This window comes from Eurosta solidaginis, chromosome 5 (assembly GCF_040869045.1).
Source record: "Eurosta solidaginis isolate ZX-2024a chromosome 5, ASM4086904v1, whole genome shotgun sequence".
NCBI classification, from domain to species: Eukaryota; Metazoa; Arthropoda; class Insecta; order Diptera; family Tephritidae; genus Eurosta; species Eurosta solidaginis.
This window is the reverse complement of record NC_090323.1, coordinates 127025579-127044999: the sequence shown is the minus strand read 5'-3', so window position 1 is coordinate 127044999 and position 19421 is coordinate 127025579. Positions and strand designations below refer to the sequence as shown.

Sequence of the window (19421 nt, the reverse complement as noted above, 5' to 3'; positions counted from 1 at the left end):
GCTAAGCATTGATAGCCGGCATACCTCCACCAATTTTTTGAGGTACGTTCTTTTGTGTGTGGCTTTCCACTAAGCAAGAACTCCATAGTATAGGATAGGGTTTACAATCGCTGTAAAAACCCAATGAGAAAGAGAGGGTGATAAACCCCACGTACCCCAGCACTCTTTACATGCATAAAGTGCCGTCGAGGCTTTCTTCACCCTCTCCTGCACGTTGAGCTTCCACGAGAGCTTACTGTCTAGGATGATTCCTAGATATTTTGTGCAAGTTTTTTCCTGTAGGGTCACCCCTCCTAACTTAGGCCTGGTCCAATTTGGGACCTTATACCTCTTTGCAAACAAGACCATATCCGCCACTTGCAGCTTTCGAGGTAGTTGCTACCTCGCTATTGGGGCCCATCTGTCCTACAGCTTTAGGCTGACATGTCTTGTCGATGCGGCTGCCCTTCCTCGGGGCTCTGGTATTGGGTCCTTTCTGCCTCTTCAAAGAAGGCTTGTCGGCTTCCGACGAACGTTGCCCATTCATTCTGCCATTTGACGCTTCTTCCTCCTCGTACCGGTTGCAGTAGCGAGGGTTTCTCGCATCATGAACTACCTTCGACCTACTTCTACTTGAACTGGTACTGCGACAGAGCTCTCTTACTCTGAAAATCGACACTGACGATGGCACAACGTCGAAACTGGTTTGTCTCGAAACCAAATTTGACAAAGGGATGACAGAAAATCGTTCCAATATACATCATTTATCCACCCTGTCGGAAAATCAACAATACAAAGTAAGTCTCTTACTTTCTCTGCTCCGTACCCTTCTCCACACTACTTCTCCGTTTTATTTTGTATGCTTTTCCAACACGGAGGCCATTGAATCAGCACTACTTTCGCTCCTCGAGTCCGAAGCATTGGCTTGAGAGTCCTTCCCTTACCACGTCCTTATTAAAATAAGATATTGAGTCGTTCATCTTGGTCGTACGACCACCTGTCCGACAAGGCGGGCTCAGTGGTCCAGTATTAAATACGGGGAAAGAACCGTCCGTCCCAGCAGCGCCCCTTACTGTGGTAAGGCCATCAATACTTCCCGAAGTGGTCCGGTTTCAGGAGGGAAATGACTAGATTAAAAAACAACAAGGCCGAGGGGCTGAGGGATTCCCTGCGCAGCTATGCGTCAGCTTGTTTGCAAAACATGGTCGGACGAGTGCATGCCCCACGATTGGCATCTACGTATTCTTTGCCCAGTTCACAGGTAAAGGAATCCTGGAAACTGCGCCAGCTATAGCGGAATCAGTCTTCTTAATATCGCATATAAGGTCTTGTAAAGTGTATTGTGCAAAAGATTGAAGTCCACCGTCAATCGGCTGATTGGACCTCATCAGTGCGGCTTCAGACCTGGTAAATCTAACATCGACCAGATTTCCACAATGCGCCAAATTTTGGAAAAAGACCCCTCGAAAAGAAATTTACACACATCAACTCTTCATCGATTTTAAAGCCGCCTTAGACAGCACGAAAAAGAGCTGCCTATCCGCCGCTATGCCTGAATTTGGTTTCCCCGCAAAACTTATACGGCTATTTAAAATGACGTTCGGCTCAGTCAGAATTGGAAAAGACCTGTTGTTGTTGTTGTTTTAATAGTGCTTCGCCCCATTCAATGGGCACGACCACTCACAAATTATCATCAAAGTTCTCTAACGGGAGTCCAAGGAAACTGGCAGTTGTAACAGAGGCGCACGATAGGGAGATTGGTGTTAGAGGCGTAGGTTCCACATTACAATTGAAATGATGGTTGGTGTCATGTGGGGCGTATCGCATGCAGGACATACATTACGTCTGTCGGGGTTGATTCTGGATAAGTAAGAGTTTAACATGTTACAGTATCCAGAACGAAGTTGTGCCAGGGTGACTCATGTCTCCCTTGATAGTGTGCTTTCTTCCCGAGCAAGAGTAGGATATTGTATATTAATAACATTGTTCACCGGGCGCGTCCTAACAAAGGCGTTTACCGATCCTGTGTAGATTTTGTATAGGTCTCTTTATGCTTGCGTGGATCTACCGGGTATGTTGGCAGCTGCCGGATCTCGTCATAGTGCTTATGGAGATGTTCCCTTAACCCCAGTGGAGGTGGGGCTAAATCTAGCAGTTGTTTGCTAGGATGTCCTGGTTTGTGACAGTTTAGCAAAAACTGCCTGTTAAGGATTGCGTTGTGCACTTTAATGTTGAGCACTTTCGCCTCACTATGTAGGTGGTGTTCGGGGGTCATGAGGAGACATCCCGCCTTTTCCAGTATGTATTTTTCATACCAGGCGACCAAACTGGTGTCGCGAGGCAGGCCGGCCAATTGCTTTATACGTTGTTAGCAACGTTTCTTTATATCTTCCCCAGGTTCTGCCAGCAAGTGAATTGAGGTTTTTGCACTTCCCACGGCAGCCGGTTCTATGTACCGGGGATTTTTTTCCCGAGCTGACGTTGCAATTGTCATAGGTGAAAAGTGCCTTCCAACGATTAGCTCTTTGATGGATCGGGCGCTTCGGGATATTCACATGCGCCGCCGACAAACGCCGCCTCCGCCGCCGATTTTCGTCAATTATCGCACGCCGCCGCCGAATGTCAAAAATATCGGCGCGGCAGCGGCGTTGGGCGCGTTACTATATTTTTATTAAACGGTTTTATTTAGCTTCACTTGAAAGGCCGGCCGCCCGCACGGCCGTTGTGAAAGAATTTTGTAATTAAAATTTAAGTAACTTCCCGATAAGCTACATACAAGCTTGAAACTTGGAATATAGTTCAGAACCCGATGACAATGCAATAATATGAAAAAAAATCCAATAGGTGGCGCATGGATCGAAATATTTCAAAAAATCGTATTTGTGGTCCGATTTGGATCATATTTGGAACACATAATACACACATGAATAGAAAGCGACACATGAAAAAATCGCCGCGAGGTGGCCAAGGATCGAAATATTAAAAAAATCGTATTTTTGGTCCGATTGGGCTCATATTTGGAACACATATTACATACAGAAATAGAAATCACTGCATGAAAAAATATCCCGCTAGGTGTGACAAGGATCGAGGTATTAAAAAATTCGTATTTGTGGTTCGACTTGCTCACATTTGGAACAAATATTCCATACAGTCCAGTAGAAGTGACATAAAAATATTTTGGAGTTCGACGAGGAACAAGCATACGTGGCGCGGAGTAGAGTAGAGTCTTTGGAAGGATTATGTGACCTAGATTGTAACAAATTGTCAGGAAAGAGTCCTTGTAACAATGAGTTACTAAATGAACAAAATAGAATGAGAAATAATAGGCAATTAAATAAAGACTAAAAACTTGAAAATAAAATAATTAAAAAAAAGTTTAAGCTAAACAGTTTTATTGAAAACAATACTTAGATTAATTAATAATAATACTAAAAACTAGAAAACAATTAGTAGGTCCTAGGTACTAGTCATCACACTCCTCATCAATCTATGGCGTTGATCAGACAATTAAATAAAAGCGTTGGACGCGTAAAAATTTCTATTGATAGTCATAAGTAGGACCAACTGAACCTTAATCAGGTTATGCTACGCCTCACATTTTTAGAAATTTCACGCAACCAACGCTCTTATTTAATTGTCTGAACAACGCCCTAGATTGATGAGGAGTGTGATGACTAGTACCTAGGACCTACCTAGTTATTTTCTAGCTTTTAGTATTATTATTACTTAATGGATGTATTGTTTTCAATAAAACCGTTTAACTTAAATAATTTTATTTTAATTATTTTATCTACTCTTTTTAGACTGTCTAGGCCATTTATTGTTCATTTTGAAAATTGGTCCGATATGGTCGAAAGGGGTATCAAGGGATGTGCATCACTGCCAGTCATAAAAATCCAATTGCGAAATTTAACACTTTCTAACTGTTCGAGAGTTATTTGAGAAAACAGGCGCTTTCAATGCCAGCTTACGACGGATTTTGCTTCACCAAATTCACCAAGTTAATTAAACAAAACACTAAAAGAAAAGTTATATAATAAATTTATATGCTCAGTTCGTATAATTTTTTTCAAAAAAGTAATAAAGAACAATGAATTTAAATAAAATTGTCCTCAAGTTGTTAAAAAAGCAAGTTACCCGAAAAAAGTGATGATTATTTAAAAAATTCTATATCCCGATTAGCTGAAAGAATAAGCGAAATCAGTGATGCAAAAAATTTAGTAGGCTCCAGGGGTTTAAATACTCCTTTGAAATAATTCTCAGCCCATACTTAAGTTGAAGATATATATACGTATGAGAAGGGTTTGAAAAATCACTTTATTTGCTTAACTGTAAAGAAGCGTCTAAAATGCTAATTTTTATACTCAGCTGTGCAGAGCTCACAGAGTATATTAATTTTGTTCGCATAACGGTACCCCGTAACGGCATGAACTATTCGAGATAGATATAGACTTGTATATATCAAAATAATCTGGGCGAAAAAAGAAATTCATTTAGCCATGTCCGCCCGTCCGTCCGTCTGTCCGTTAACACGATAACTTGAGTAATCTTGATAAATTATGTCAACATTCAACCCCAACATTTGTCTCCAAAGCTATCAGCTAAGTATGTAATGTTCGGTTACACCCGAAATTAGCCTTCCTTACTAGTTTTGATTTGATTTGATTCACACTTCATCATTCAACACTCAATTCTCCTGCTTTGAAATTTCCTTGGTCCCTTGGGAGTGAATCAAATTGGATATAGCCTACCAACCGTGTTTAAATATCACCTACACGTTATGGCTCCTGTTACAAATGTGAATATGTAGGCACATATTTTAACCAGTTAGGCTTTTTCCATCGCAAGAATATTCAAAGTGGTGAAGCAAAAACTTTCCCAAGACAGTCGAATAAATGACCGGGTGTTCTACTGCTCTGATATAGCGGATAGTCGAACTAGTCTAGAACTAGTTACTTCCTAACGTTTCAAGATGTTTCTTTGGTGTTGCTCGGCAGAACAAAAACATCCGTCAGAAAGTTTTCGGAGCTACACCTAGAGCTTCTAGGAAAGTGACGTCGACAAAGGAATGAGTTCGAGGTCGTAGTCTTATAGCTTCTGTGCTGGCATATGGTGTAAGGGCCAAGATGCGTGGTAGCGACTGGTGGTCGGGATTGCTACTGTTCGCACGTTCGCAGTGACGCAAATCGTTAAAACGAGAGTCATGACTATTAGCAGATAATTGATAGCAACCGTAAGTCGCCTTTGTGCGTGACCAGCATGTAGCCACAAATTATTTAAAGACGAGTATTAGGTTAGCCCAGAACATATCCTTCGGTGAAACTACGCTACAAAAGTGGGACCATTTAAGTAGGAGAACCCTACCTCCGCAAGAAGATACTCCTGAAATTGTTTAACGAGTCGCGTGATTTTGAGGCATAAACCCCGGATCTTTCCGAAATGGCCGAAACGTCGATTTCCTTAAATACATATAAACAAACCATTTCCAAATATTTTTTTTTTTAATTTTCGTATTACAAGCCTCATATACTCATCCACATTTTTAAAATATCGTTCCAGATCGTCAAACATACCATTGACGTTAGTAGTATGTTTCCATATTCATTAGTTGTGGACAGCGTTGCCATATATTTTTTTTCCAAGTCGTCAGACGCCGCCCAAAAAATCGTCAAAAATCGTCATATCTATGGTAACAAGCAATAACAACCAAAGTTGAGTTAGGACGAAGTTGGGTTATTACCAGGGGACGTGCGATTGTATTCGGCGGAGAGAAAAATGAGATCGCCGGATTTCATTCAACAATATTAACTTTAAAAACGCTTTTTTGAAAATTGTCTTTGTTATTTTTTGTTGCCACATAAACATATAAAATCCTTTTTAATTCATTATTTTATAAATAAAAAACCTCTTAAAATATAAATTTTGTATTACATAAAAAAGGTAATTGTTTTCTGTCATTTTAACAATTATTTTTATACTCAGCTGAGCAGAGCTAACATAGTATATTAACTTTATTCGCATAACGGTAATCCGTAACGGCGTAAACTAATCGAGATAGATATAGTCTTCTTTATATCAAAATGATCTGGGCAAAAAAGGAATTCATTTAGCCTTCCCCGTCCGTCCGTCTGTCCGTTAACACGATAACTTGAGTAAATTTTGAGGTATCTTGATGAAATTTGGTATGTAGGTCCCTGTGCGCTCATATCAGATCGCTATTTAAAACGAACGAAATCGGACTATAACCACGTCCACTTTTTCGACATCGAAAATTTCGAAAAACCGAAAAAGTGCGATAATTCATTACGAAAGACGGATAGCGCGATGAAACTTGGTAGGTGGGTTGACCTTATGACGCAGAATAGAAAGTTAGTAAAATTTTGGAAAATGGGCGTGGCACCGCCCACTTTTAAAAGGAGGTAATTTAAAAGTTTTGCAAGCAGTAATTTGGCAGTCGTTGAAGATATCTAGATGAAATTTGGCAGCAAAGTTACTCCTATTACTATATATATAACAAATACAAATTTGCATAATCCGATGACGAACACGCCCACTTAAAAAAAAATTGTTTAAAGTCAAATTTTAACAAAAAATTGAATATCTTTACAGTATACTAGCAGACCCGGCAGACGTTGTTCTGCCCTAAGTTTGGCCTATCTGCATACATTTTAATAAGCTTTTTCCGTCTAACTCTGCCCTACCCCTCTACACTTTTTTCTAATCTTTTTATTAACTCCTCCCTCCGCCATCTCCATCTTCGTCTTATTCTATCTCTTTTTCAGTCTCCTTCTCTCTTTTCTCTTCTCTCAAGTTTTTCTCCTTCTTCTTCATCTCTTATTGCCAGTCCCAGAGGGTGGTATGTATTTTGTTCCAGTCCCATTCCGAGTCTGAGTCCCAGTCACACCCGAGTCTCAGTCTCAGTCCCAGTCCTAGTCCTAATCCCAGTCCCAGTCCGTTTCTGGTATACTTCCCGGAAAAAAGCATCGTAAATACTAATATAGGCAAATTTATATACGAAATTTCAGGCAAATCGAATAGGACGTAAGTAAATAGCTATGTGGGTATTATTAATTCTTGTCTTTATTTCGGCTTCGCATGCATATTTATCAGTTTTGCCTGGTTGATGCGACTAAATCGAATATCACAATGCACTTTAGAGCTCTCAGCAACAGCTTTCATTTCATATCCATAATATACACACATTCTAGGGGTATTTGATATCGATATTGTTTTGGCCTATATCTCGAGACCCTAGTCACCCAGCGGCGTAAAAATTACTCTGTATTATAGCACACATCAACAGCTTCAATTTGATACCCATAATATAAAAACACATTCTAGTGTATCCGGGTCCATGTTTTGGCCTATATCTCGGGACCGTAGTCACACAGCGGTGTAAAACTTACTCTGTACTAAAGCACACATCAACAGCTTCAATTTGATACCCATAACATAAAAACACATTCTAGGTGTATCCGTGTCCACGTTTTGGGCTATATCCCGAGACCCTAGCCTCCCAGTTTTATGAAAATTATCCTGTACTATAGCACTCATCAACAGCTTTCATTTGATATCCATATTGTATAAACACATTCTAGGGGCACCCGGGTCCACGTTTTGGGCTATATCTCGAGAGCCTAGCCTCCCAGTTGTATGAAAATTATCCTGTACGATAGCACTCATCAACAGCTTTCATTCGATTACCATACTGTATAAACACATTGTACGGGTACCCTTTTCCACGTTTTGGGCTATATCTCGAGACCCTAGCCTCCCAGTTGTATGAAAATTATCCTGTACTATAGCACTCATCAACAGCTTTCATTTGATTTCCATACTGTATAAACACATTCTAGGGGTACCCGAGTCTACGTTTTGGGCTATATCTCGAGACCCTAGCCTCACAGTTGTATGGAAATTATCCTGTACTACAGCACTCATGAACAGCTTTCGTTTGATATCCATACTGTATAAACACATTCTAGGGGTACCCGGGTCCACGTTTTGGGCTATATCTGGAGACCCTAGCCTCACAGTTGTATGGAAATTATCCTGTACTATAGCACTCATCAACAGCTTTCATTTGATATCCATATTGTAGAAACACATTCTAGGGGCACCCGGGTCCACGGTTTGGGCTATATCTCGAGAGCCTAGCCTCCCAGTTGTATGAAAATTATCCTGTACTATAGCACTCATCAACAGCTTTCATTTGATATCCATACTGTATAAACACATTCTAGGGGTACCCGGGTCCACGTTTTGGGCTATATCTCGAGACCCTAGCCTCCCAATTGTATGAAAATTATCCTGTACTATAGCACTCATCAAAAGCTTTCATTTGATATCCATATTGTATAAACACATTCTAGGGGTACCCGGGTCCACGTTTTGGGCTATATCTCGAGACCCTAGCCTCCCAGTTGTATGAAAATGATCCTGTACTATAGCACTCATCAACAGTTTCATTTGATATCCATACTGTATAAACACATTCTAGGGGTACCCGGGTCCACGTTTTGGGCTAAATCTCGAGACCCTAGCCTCACAGTTGTATGGAAATTATCCTGTACTATAGCACTCACCAACAGCTTTCATTTGATATACATACTGTATAAACACATTCTAGGGGTATCCGGGTTCACGTTTTGGCCTATATCTCGAGACTCTAGTCACCCAGGGGTATGAAAATTATCCTGTGCTATAGCACTCATCAACAGCTTTCATTTGATATCCATATTGTATAAACACATTCTAGGGGTACCCGGGTCCACGTTTTGGCCTATATCTCGAGACCCTAGACACCCAGGGGTATGAAAATTATCCTGTACTATAGCGCTCATCAACAGCTTTCATTTAATATCCATATTGTATAAACACATTCTAGGAGTACCCGGGTCCACGTTTTGGCCTATATCTCGAGACCCTAGTCACCCAGGGGTATGAAAATTATCCTGTGCTATAGCACTCATCAACAGCTTTCATTTGATATCCATATTGTATAAACACAATCTAGGGGTACCCGGGTCAACGTTTTGGCCTATATCTCGAGACCCTAGTCACCCAAGGGTATGAAAATTATCCTGTACTATAGCGCTCATCAACAGCTTTAATTTGATATCCATATTGTATAAACACATTCTAGGGGTACCCGGGTCCACGTTTTGATCTCAAGACCCTAAGTACGTAGCGAGAAAAAGGTAGACGTTGGCCGATTCTCAGACCTACCCAATATGCTCACAAAATTTCATGAGAATCGGTTCAGCCGTTTCGGAGGAGTTCAGCCTCTAAAACCGTGGCAGAAAAATTTTATATATTAGATGAGTAAATTATGTCAACATTCAACTACAGTAATGATATGGTGCAACAAAATACAAAAATAAAAGAAAATTTCAAAATGGGTGTGGCTTCGTCTAGAATACTTTTAATGCCATAAGTCGAACAAAAATTTACCAATCCTTGTGAAATTTGGTAGGGGCATAGATTCTATAATAACTGTTTTCTGTGAAAATGGGCGAAATCGGTTGAACCCACGCCTAGTTCTTATACACAGTCGACCGTCTGTCCTTCCGCTCGGCCGTTAACACGATAACTTGAGCAAAAACCGATATATCTTTACTAAACTTAGTTCACCTACTTATCTGAACTCACATTATATTGGTAAAAAAAATGGCCGAAATCCGACTATGACCACGCCCACTTTTTCGATATAGAAAATTACGAAAAATTTAAAAATGCTATAATTCTATATCAAAATTGAAAAAAGGGATGAAACATGGTAATTGGATTGGTTTATTGACGCAAAAACAACTTTAGAAAAAACTTTGTAAAATGGGTGTGACAACTACCATATTAAGTAGAAGAAAATGAAAAAGTTCTGCAGGACGAAATCAAAAGCCCTTGGAATTTTGGCAGGAATACTGTTCGTGGTATTACATATATAAATAAATTAGCGGTACCCGACAGATGATGTTCTGGGTCACCCTGATCCACATTTTGGTCGATATCTCGAAAACGCCTTCATATATACAACTAAGGGCCACTCCCTTTTAAAACCCTCATTAATACCTTTAATTTGATACTCATATCGTACAAACAAATTCTAGAGTCACCCCTAGCGTCCAGCTATAGAACTAAGTATGACTCCCTTTTAAAATACTCATTACCACCTTTCATTTGATACCCATATCGTACAAACACATTCTAGAGTTACCCCTGGTGCAACTTTATGGCGATATCCCGAAATGGCGTCCACCTATAGAACTATGGCCCACTCCCTTTTAAAATACTCTTTAATACCTTCCATTTGATACCCATGTCATACAAACACATTCCAGGGTTGCCCTAGGTTCATTTTCAGACATGGTAATTTTTGCTTGCAGCGGCTGCTCGTTATCGTAAGTCAGCTAATAATTCAGTTTCTCTAAGAGACATCGGTCACAACAAAGACGGGCGAGTAGGTATTTATGAGAGCCTCACAAAACAGAGTAGAGATGTTTTGCAATTCGCGATGCAGCTTAAGAGGCAAAATAAAATATCTTCTGCATTTTCAATGCGAAGCCAAATATACGTACGGGTGAACCCCAAATGCAAAGCACTAAAAGTATCCAGCATAAGCGATGTGCAGAAAGCAGTGAACGCGTGAAAAGAAGAGATTAGATTGTATCTTAATTGTTATTATCTCCTACGTATGTATGTATGTGTACTGCAATGTGTACTAATTTATATATTAAGCGTTGGTATGTCACTCTTAATCACCTTTTCACTTTTTTCACTTCTTTCTTTGCTTTCATTTCCAATAATCCTTCATATTTTTGACAGATTTCGTATTTGCATACTTGTTTATATTTTACATGCGCGCATAGTTTTCTTGGAAGAGCAATGCCAGATTATATCGTTTGATTGTTTTTGATTGTTTTTGATGCATTGTAATAGTTATGTTTGTTCTAAAGACAGTTCCCGCAGTATGGTTTGCGTTTTAAGTAGGCAAAAGCAAGGTTTAAAAATCTGCCACATTAATGCGCAAAGCTTATCGAAAAAAATAGATGAATTCAGGTTTATGTTCGAGGGTTCTGATGTTGATGTAGTCTGTGTTTCGGAGACATGGTTTTCTGCTGGTTGCAGTGATCAATTGTTTGCTGTAAATGGGTATAATCTATATCGTGTGGATAGAATCGGGCATGGTGGGGGAGTGGCTATTTATGTCAAGAGTGGTATTTCATGCAAACTTGCCTATGCGTCTCCGGCTCTAAGCTCGATTGAGTATATTTTTTTGGAAATTTTTTCAAAATCAGAGAAACTGCTCATTGGTTGTGTATACAGACCCAACAAACAAATTGATTACATGCAATTTGTAGATTTTCTAGAGAATGTATTGATCGGCTATAGCAAAATCATTTTGACAGGGGACTTTAATTGTAATATTCTTACTGATTTAAAATTTCCGCTGACTATACAAAATTTGGGCCTTTTTCTTGTAAACAACACTGAACCAACCCACTTTGCTTGTTCTTCTAGTACTCTTTTGGATATTTTTTTGGTAAACGATGCGTCTAAAGTGCTTTTGTATAATCAGATTTCAGTTCCGAATTTTTCCAAACACGACCTGATATTCTTAACGTACGATTTTCAATTTGTTAGAGCCATTTCGTCTTATTCATATCGTGATTTTAATAACATACAGTACCAACAACTCGATGCAGCCGTTAATGACATTAACTGGAGGTCTATTTATCAACTGGCGTCTGCCAATGACCAAATCAACTTCATTCAGAACAATATAAGTATGCTCTTTGACCAATTTGTCCCTCTTGTAACAAAACCTGCTAAATCTGAAAGACGCCCGTGGTTTAACGCCTATATTCAGAAATTAATTGAAAGACGTAATAGAGCGTACTCGGTTTGGAAGAAGACAAAGTCAGAAAGTGCCTTCACTAACTATAAGACTTTGAGAAGAGACGTTACTAGAAGCATTAAGAATCATAAACGGAAATACTACGAACACTTATTCAGTACAGCTATTGGCTCTCAACAAACCTGGAGGCAGATTCGTAATATAGGAAGCACTAACAGAAGTACGATCACATATGATAATATAAATATAAATCCCAATGAATTGAACCGAGAGTTCGTTAGCTTGCTTTGCAATCAGAGTAATGCAAATTACTCTCGCTATAGTGCTAGTTCTGATTTTTCTTTTTCCGGTTTTGGTTTTCAGTGTGTTGATGACTGCGACGTTGTCGAATCTATACTGTCAGTAAAATCATTTGCCGTCGGCCTTGATGGCGTTCATCCAAAATTTGTTAAATGCCTATTGCCAAAAATTCTACCATACCTTACTTATGCTTTCAATACAGTTTTAACCACGGCGGTCTTTCCAAAATGCTGGAAAGAGGCGAAAATTATTCCCATTCCAAAGCCCAATGGTGATTATAGGCCTATCGCCATTTTGCCATTTCTGTCAAAAGTGTTCGAACGTATAGTGAATCGGCAGATAAACTCGTTCGTAAATAGTAACTCCCTAATTAGTCCACACCAGTCTGGTTTCAGGAAAAATAGAAGCTGTATTACTGTGCTTTTAAATGTCTCGGATGATATAAGGCAGAATATGGACCATGATCGTGTTACCTTTCTTGCTCTTTTAGATCACTCGAAGGCATTTGACTCGGTCGATCATGCATTACTTTGTTTTAAGCTTAAGCACCTTTTTAACTTTTCTAACCCAGCTGTAGATCTAATCAGGTCGTACCTCAATGAGAGATCCCAATCAGTAAGTGTGGGTAGTTCTATGTCTGACCTATTGCCTGTAACTAAAGGTGTTCCGCAAGGATCTATACTTGGGCCTTTACTTTTCGTGTTATATATAAACGACCTACCAAATGTTCTTAAGCACAGCAATGTTCACATATATGCAGATGACGTTCAAATATATCTAAGTAGTCCGTCCATTCGCCTCCATTGAAACTTGCATACGCAATCTGAACGTCGATCTATGCCTATTAAATGAATGGGCTAGTGATAATGGACTATTCTTAAACCCCAGTAAATCACAATGCATCGCTATCTATAAGAAACCCTTTGACCTTAACCGCTATCCCAAAGTAATGCTTAACAACACTGAGATACCATTTGCCGTCACCGTAAAAAACCTTGGTGTTACTTTCAATAGAACATTGACGTGGAACAATCATATTTTTGCAGCAATAGGCAAAGTCTATCGAAGGTTAAGAGTACTGTGGACTACTCAGCACTTCACACCAGTTAAAATAAGGTTGCTCTTAGCGAAGGCATATTTGATTCCAACGTTACTTTATGGTTGCGAACTTTATGCGAATTGTGACAGTGTCTGTAGTAGAAAACTTAATGTTTTGTACAATAATATTGCACGCTATATCTACGACATTAGCCGTTACGAACACATTTCCGAATATGCTGTGAAAATATGTTGTGTTCCACTAGATGATCTACTAAAGTTCAGGTCCGTAGCACTCCTACAAAGGATTCTGGTAAATAAGGAACCCTTAAATCTTAGTGAGCGGCTAAAATTCACAAGATCAGTACGCTCCTCACAAATACTGCATTTGGCATTCAACTCACGAACATCTGAGCGTCAATTTTTTGTTTCTGCGGTTCGTCTTTGGAACACATTACCGATGGAGATTAGAAGTATCAAGGGAACATTGCCCTTTAAAAGAAAACTATTGCGTTATTTTGTTCAGCAATTTTAAATATTTTAAAATCTGACCCTTTCTTTCTATAAACTTTCCACTCTTTCCTATACCTATTTTTCTTTATCTTTATCTTTTTCTACTACCTATTGCCCTTACAACCTCATCAATCCTCCTTACTATTAAAATTTAAACTATTTAAAAATTTTGTAGACACACTTTGTATCTTAGTATATTTACCTTGTTTTAAGTCCTATTGTCAAACACTGTAAATAAAACTTATGGTTGTTGTGTTTGATTCCTTAAATAAATAAATAAATAAAATAATTTTCCCTTATTTTGTCCCCAAAGCTCTCAGCTGAGTGTGTAATGTTCGGTTACACCCGAACTTAGCCTTTCTTACTTGTTTTTTGGTTTTTTGTTTTCTTTGAGCTCGAACCGAACTTCGTATAAACTCCTATATCAGTTTAGTTTCTTAGTTATACATTTTCGCGTTCATTTTTTTTCATATTTATTTGCCGTTCAATATTATGACAGGAAAAGTTATTAAATTTTAAATAATCTTGGCCAGCAATATTCCTTTTAATGTATCAGTTTCCAGTCGGTTTCAGATTTTGGTTTTGTTTAAATTTATTTTAGAAAAAATTCGTTCTACATTCGCTAAAGAGTGTGGCAGGCACATTAGATCTGTAACGAATGCACATAAATTAGAAAAAGCGTATGTAGAGTCAGCTCTTTTGATAGTAGAAATAGTTTTCCAAAAAACTTTTGGAGGAACCTTCAAATGCCTTCAAAATACGTGTTAAATTCTAAAAACTTTAATTCCCTATACTCTCTATCAATATCCTGCACAATTTTCTGATCGATTGTGTGCGAAAAATGTTGCAAGACCATATGCGAGGAATCAATTTTTTTCCAGGAACTTCTTTGGGATCCATGAAACTTAAGTTTTGTAGAACAACATTGTTAAAATCAAAACGCTTTCTAATTTGATCACACAGTTCAATATAAAAAATAATACAATCTTGTTAAAATTTGACTTTTTCTTGCTCGAGGCGTTAAGCTTAGAGGCGATAAGCTTATCCATCGCATAAACTCCTATATAAATCTGATCACTTTGCAATATATTTGAAATGTTTTTATAATCTATAATTTCCATGTTGTCTAATGTTATACATTCCGGCTTTACAAAATTATACAATATACTTAAATAAAGTCTTTTTATTTCTGAATACATATTATGTACTTAAAGCCCCTCACTCTGGAAAATTTTATTAACTTTATTAATATTTTGAAGGGTATACTTCAGGAAGGAGAGATAAATTTCATTCATATTATCCAAGTTATCAAGAATGGTTTTTGCAATGTCTATTTTGTCAACATTAACAGCGAGGTTAAAAAATATTTTTAATAGTTCACAAAGATCTAATACTCTGTATACTACTAAGGATATCCAGCGAGTTTGACATGGATGTAGCATCTTTTTTGGCTGTAATTCCAATAGCGCAATAATATTTTTCAATTGAGTACTTCTCTGAGAACTATTGGAAACGTAATTATACACATTGCGCACCAATGTTGCTAAGTAGCTTTAAACAGGCATACGAAGAGCAAAGCGCCAAAGAATGACATATACTTTAAGCTGGGTTGATTTGCATGGACGAAAGTTAAACCATATTGCGCCATCGATTTTTCGATAGATTTTGGGCTCAGGAAAAAAAAGTTCCACTAAGCAGACCCAAAAAAATAATTTTCGAGCCTGCAAAATATGAGTTTTTTGACTTTTTTTCTTTGATTTTTAAGGTTTTTTTCATGACCTACTTAAAAAAAATTTAATTTCATTTTGAAATTTTCATGTATACCCTGTCCGACTCAAAATTGTCCGCTAAAAACATTGGCGAGAAATTTTTTTTTTTTTGGGTTTTGAGGATGGTTTTTTGGTGAAAAAAATTTTTTTTTCGCCATTTTTTTTTAAGGGTTTCTTCAGAAACGTGCAAAAGTGTTGCCGATGAGAACGAATTTGTCCCATAGTTCCTATCCCACTTAAAATTATGCGATAACAAAGTTGGCATTAACAGTTTTTAAAAAAGAAAATTTTTTTTTGGTTTTTGGGACTTGTTTTGGTCGAAATCGATTTTTTTCATTTTCAAGGCTCCAAATCATTTTTTATGTATATGTTTCCGTTAGACCCACCAATAAGTATACCAAAATGATCAGGGGACGAGCTAAGTTGATTTAGCCATGCCCGTCCGTCCGTCTGTCCCTTTGTTTGAACGAAAACTAGTTCCTCAACTTTTGAGATATCTTGATGAAATTTGGTAAACAGGATGGATTGGATTTGACATTTGTCGGAATCGACCGGATCGGACCACTATAGCATATACCTCCCATACAATCGATTGTTCAATAAGAGAGTTTTCGCCATTTCTGCCCCATTTCTGCCTCATTTTAACAGCTAGCAACATCAAATTTTACCACAAGCTTACGTACTGGGCATAGATTGTTGTCTGAAAAAATCATCAATCAATCATCAAAATCAAATGAAAATTTTTTTTAAACTTAAAAATCAAAGAATAAGTCAAAAAACTCAAATTTTGCAGGCTCGAAAATTATTTTTTTATTTATTTTTTTTTAGTGGAACTTTTTTTTCCTGAGCCCAAAACCTATCGAAAAATCGATGGCGCGATATAGGTTAATAAATCGACCCAGCTTAATATACATTTAAAAGTAATAGCTTACACAGAAGGCAGGCTTTAATCGTAATTTTTCATCACAAAATCGTCCAAGCGCCATTCTAGAAGAAAATCGTCAAAATGACGACGGCACGCTGGTTGTGAACAATATGATACTCTGAAGTACAGCCATTCAGTTTAGAGCTTTACGCCGATCAATTTATCGGCGCGCCGCCGCCGCGGGTATATAATATAGTCTAGGTCGCCGCCGCCGGTAAAGTGATCGGCGTAAACCTCTAGAACATACTACCTTATTCCCTATCTGCGCTTCGAGGGGCTCTTAAAGCCACAATAGAGGTGAATGGTTGGCGCAAGGGTGCTCAAATGGCGGACGAGGCGATACATGTGTAACCAGATGGTTCCAAAGTAGTGGAAGGAGTGGGGTCTGCTGTATACTAAGCTGATAAGGAAATAAACCGATCCTACAAGCTACCAGATCAGTGTAGCGTTTTCCAAGCGGAAGTATTAGCCGTAACCAAAGCAGTAGAACCACTGGAAGAGAATAGCTTGAGCTGCAGCCGTGTTAATTTTTATATTAACAGTCAAGCAGCAATTAAGCCAATAATCTATCAATAATATAAAAGTTTGTTAGAGTGTAAGCAATCCCTTCAAAGAATCGGGACGGGGAAAAGCATACATCTATATTGGGTCCGAAGGCAATGGGAAATAGATGGGAATGAAAAAGCGGATGAACTAGCTAAAAAGGGTGCATCCCTTGAAGCTTGCTCCGTAAACGTCCCAATTAGATTGGGCAAGATTAAGAGAAGGCGAGAGTTGCACATGATCGACCAAGCGGGAAAGGCGTGGGTCCAAGCGCGGGGCTGTAAAGTGTCGAAGATTATATGTAGGTCTTACAACCTTAGACTAACAAAGTTTCTTCTATCATTAAAAAGAGAGGACTGTATAGTCATGACGGGTATTCTGTCTTGACACTGCCTTCCGGCGTCGCATGCCTTTAGATTAGGCTTGGTCAGTGATATCAGATGGGAAGAGGAAACGATCGAGTACGTTTTGTGCTCTTGCTCTGCGCTTGTCAGGCTAAGCCTCCAGCTATTAGGAGTGATACAGCTGTCGTGCTGTAGAGCTAGAAGCAGCAAGTGGCATACGAAGTGGAAGGAACAGATAACGCAAATATTGGACGTTCACATCGATGGTGTCACGCCACCGGCTGTCAGTCACCCAAAGATCTTAGGGGTAACGTTCGATAACACTCTCGACTTTTATGGCGCATGCCACCGAAATTGTATCTAGAGTACAAAGCCCCAAAAAAATCCTGCTGTTGTTGTGTTAACATGACCACTCACAAATGGTCATCAAAGTCCTCTAACGGGAGTCCAGGAAACTGGCCTTGGAGACACATCGCATGCAGGACAAACATTACGTCTGTCGGTGTTAATTCTGGACAAGTAAGAATTTAACAGGTTCACCATCTTTTACAGACACTGGCAAGAGAATGACCTTCTGAGGTAAATCCTTTTCCGACATATGCAGCAGAACCACAGCCTGGGACCGGGGTTAGGTTAAATATCTTCCCGGAGAAGGAGGATATGGAGCAGTCCAGCTACAAGAAGCTGCTCCTAGGATGACCATTTGTGGGAGGGAGACAACAAATTAAATGCGGTTACACTGGAATGACAGCCCTTGGTCGGGAAAAAAATCCTAAGTCGCTGGGATACATGGAACCGGCTACCGTGGGAAGCGCTGGAAAGGACCTATCCGAGCCTTTCAAAACTAAACGTGGTTTCAGACAGGGTCACGCCCTATCGTGCAATGTCTTTAATTTTATGTTGAAGAACTTAACCGCTCTGCATTGATGTTGTGGCGAATATTAGCATCACTATGCTGTTAGCAAATAATCACAACACAAAAACATTAAAGCAAGTCACACTTGTGTACATGAACACATCAATCATCATTTACACACTTACATGGAAGGTGACGAGAAGTACATGCACACATATAATCAGCAGCTCGAAGTGAAGAGATATCACACACACACATGTAGTCATCAGCTGAAGTTCTTACTCACACATACTAAATTGCCAAGCAGGAGATAAAACAGTTCAAGAAGGTGAAACGTCTAGACCTTTGGAGAAATATGCGGACGAGGTAACAGAGTATAAAAGCAGCGCAAGCTGAGTAATAACTAATCAGTTTTGATTTAAACAAGCTATTGGTTCTGAAGTATAATTGTGAAGTAATAATCCCAAAGTAATCTAAATAAAGGCCAGTTTGCAATACTGGATATTGGAGTGATTTATTCAACAGTTTAGCGATTCGAACGTTAGCAGAAGGTGTATAAATATCAGAAATCTCCAGAATTCGTTATAATATCATCGGCCTGAACACCTGCGCCGTAAGTTCTGCTTACTCCAAACTGGAAAAAGAAGCGAAAAAGATGGGTCTGATGGTGAATGAGGACAACACGAAGTACCTGTTGTCATCGAGCAAAGAATCACCGCATTTGCGCCTTGGCACGCTAATGTTGGCAGTCATATTTTCGAAATAGTTAAAGCCTTCGTTTATTTGTGAGTCAGCATTAACACAAACAACAACATCAGCTCTGAAATCCAACATAGAATCACTATTGCCAATAAATGCTACTGGAAAACGAATATCATGCTCTACAAGTCACTTATCGTACCCCCTCTTCTATATGGTGCAAAAAGTATGTTTATAGGAACCCGCCTATGGAAGCAGAGGATGACGGTGGCCCCTACGCTGCTGGAAGGACCAGGCGGAAAACGATTTAAATTCCCTTGGTGTGACCTATTGGCACCAGTTAACTCAAAGAAGAAGCGACTGGCGCGGCGCGCCTTGTTGGATGGTCATAACCGTTAAAACGGTTAAGCGCCAATTATATAAGTAAGTTAAGCCAACCCATTGAAACTGTTTTGCATTAGCATTAAATATTACACAGTTGTAATAAATAAATGACGTGTATAAAATTATCATTAAATATTGTGAATTTTAGTTTTTAGTACGTTTCCTTTCCTTGATTAAGCTTAATTTTTTTTTTGTAGTTTGGCTAGCTTAAATA

The 19421-nt window shown here is 38.9% G+C and overlaps 1 protein-coding gene across 10 annotated transcripts in view; it reads right to left on the bottom strand.

The window, feature by feature from the left end:
* The window catches only part of LOC137251942 (folliculin-interacting protein 1), a 428398-nt gene that overhangs the window by 231897 nt on the left and 177080 nt on the right, over nt 1-19421 (bottom strand). The window lies entirely within an intron of this gene.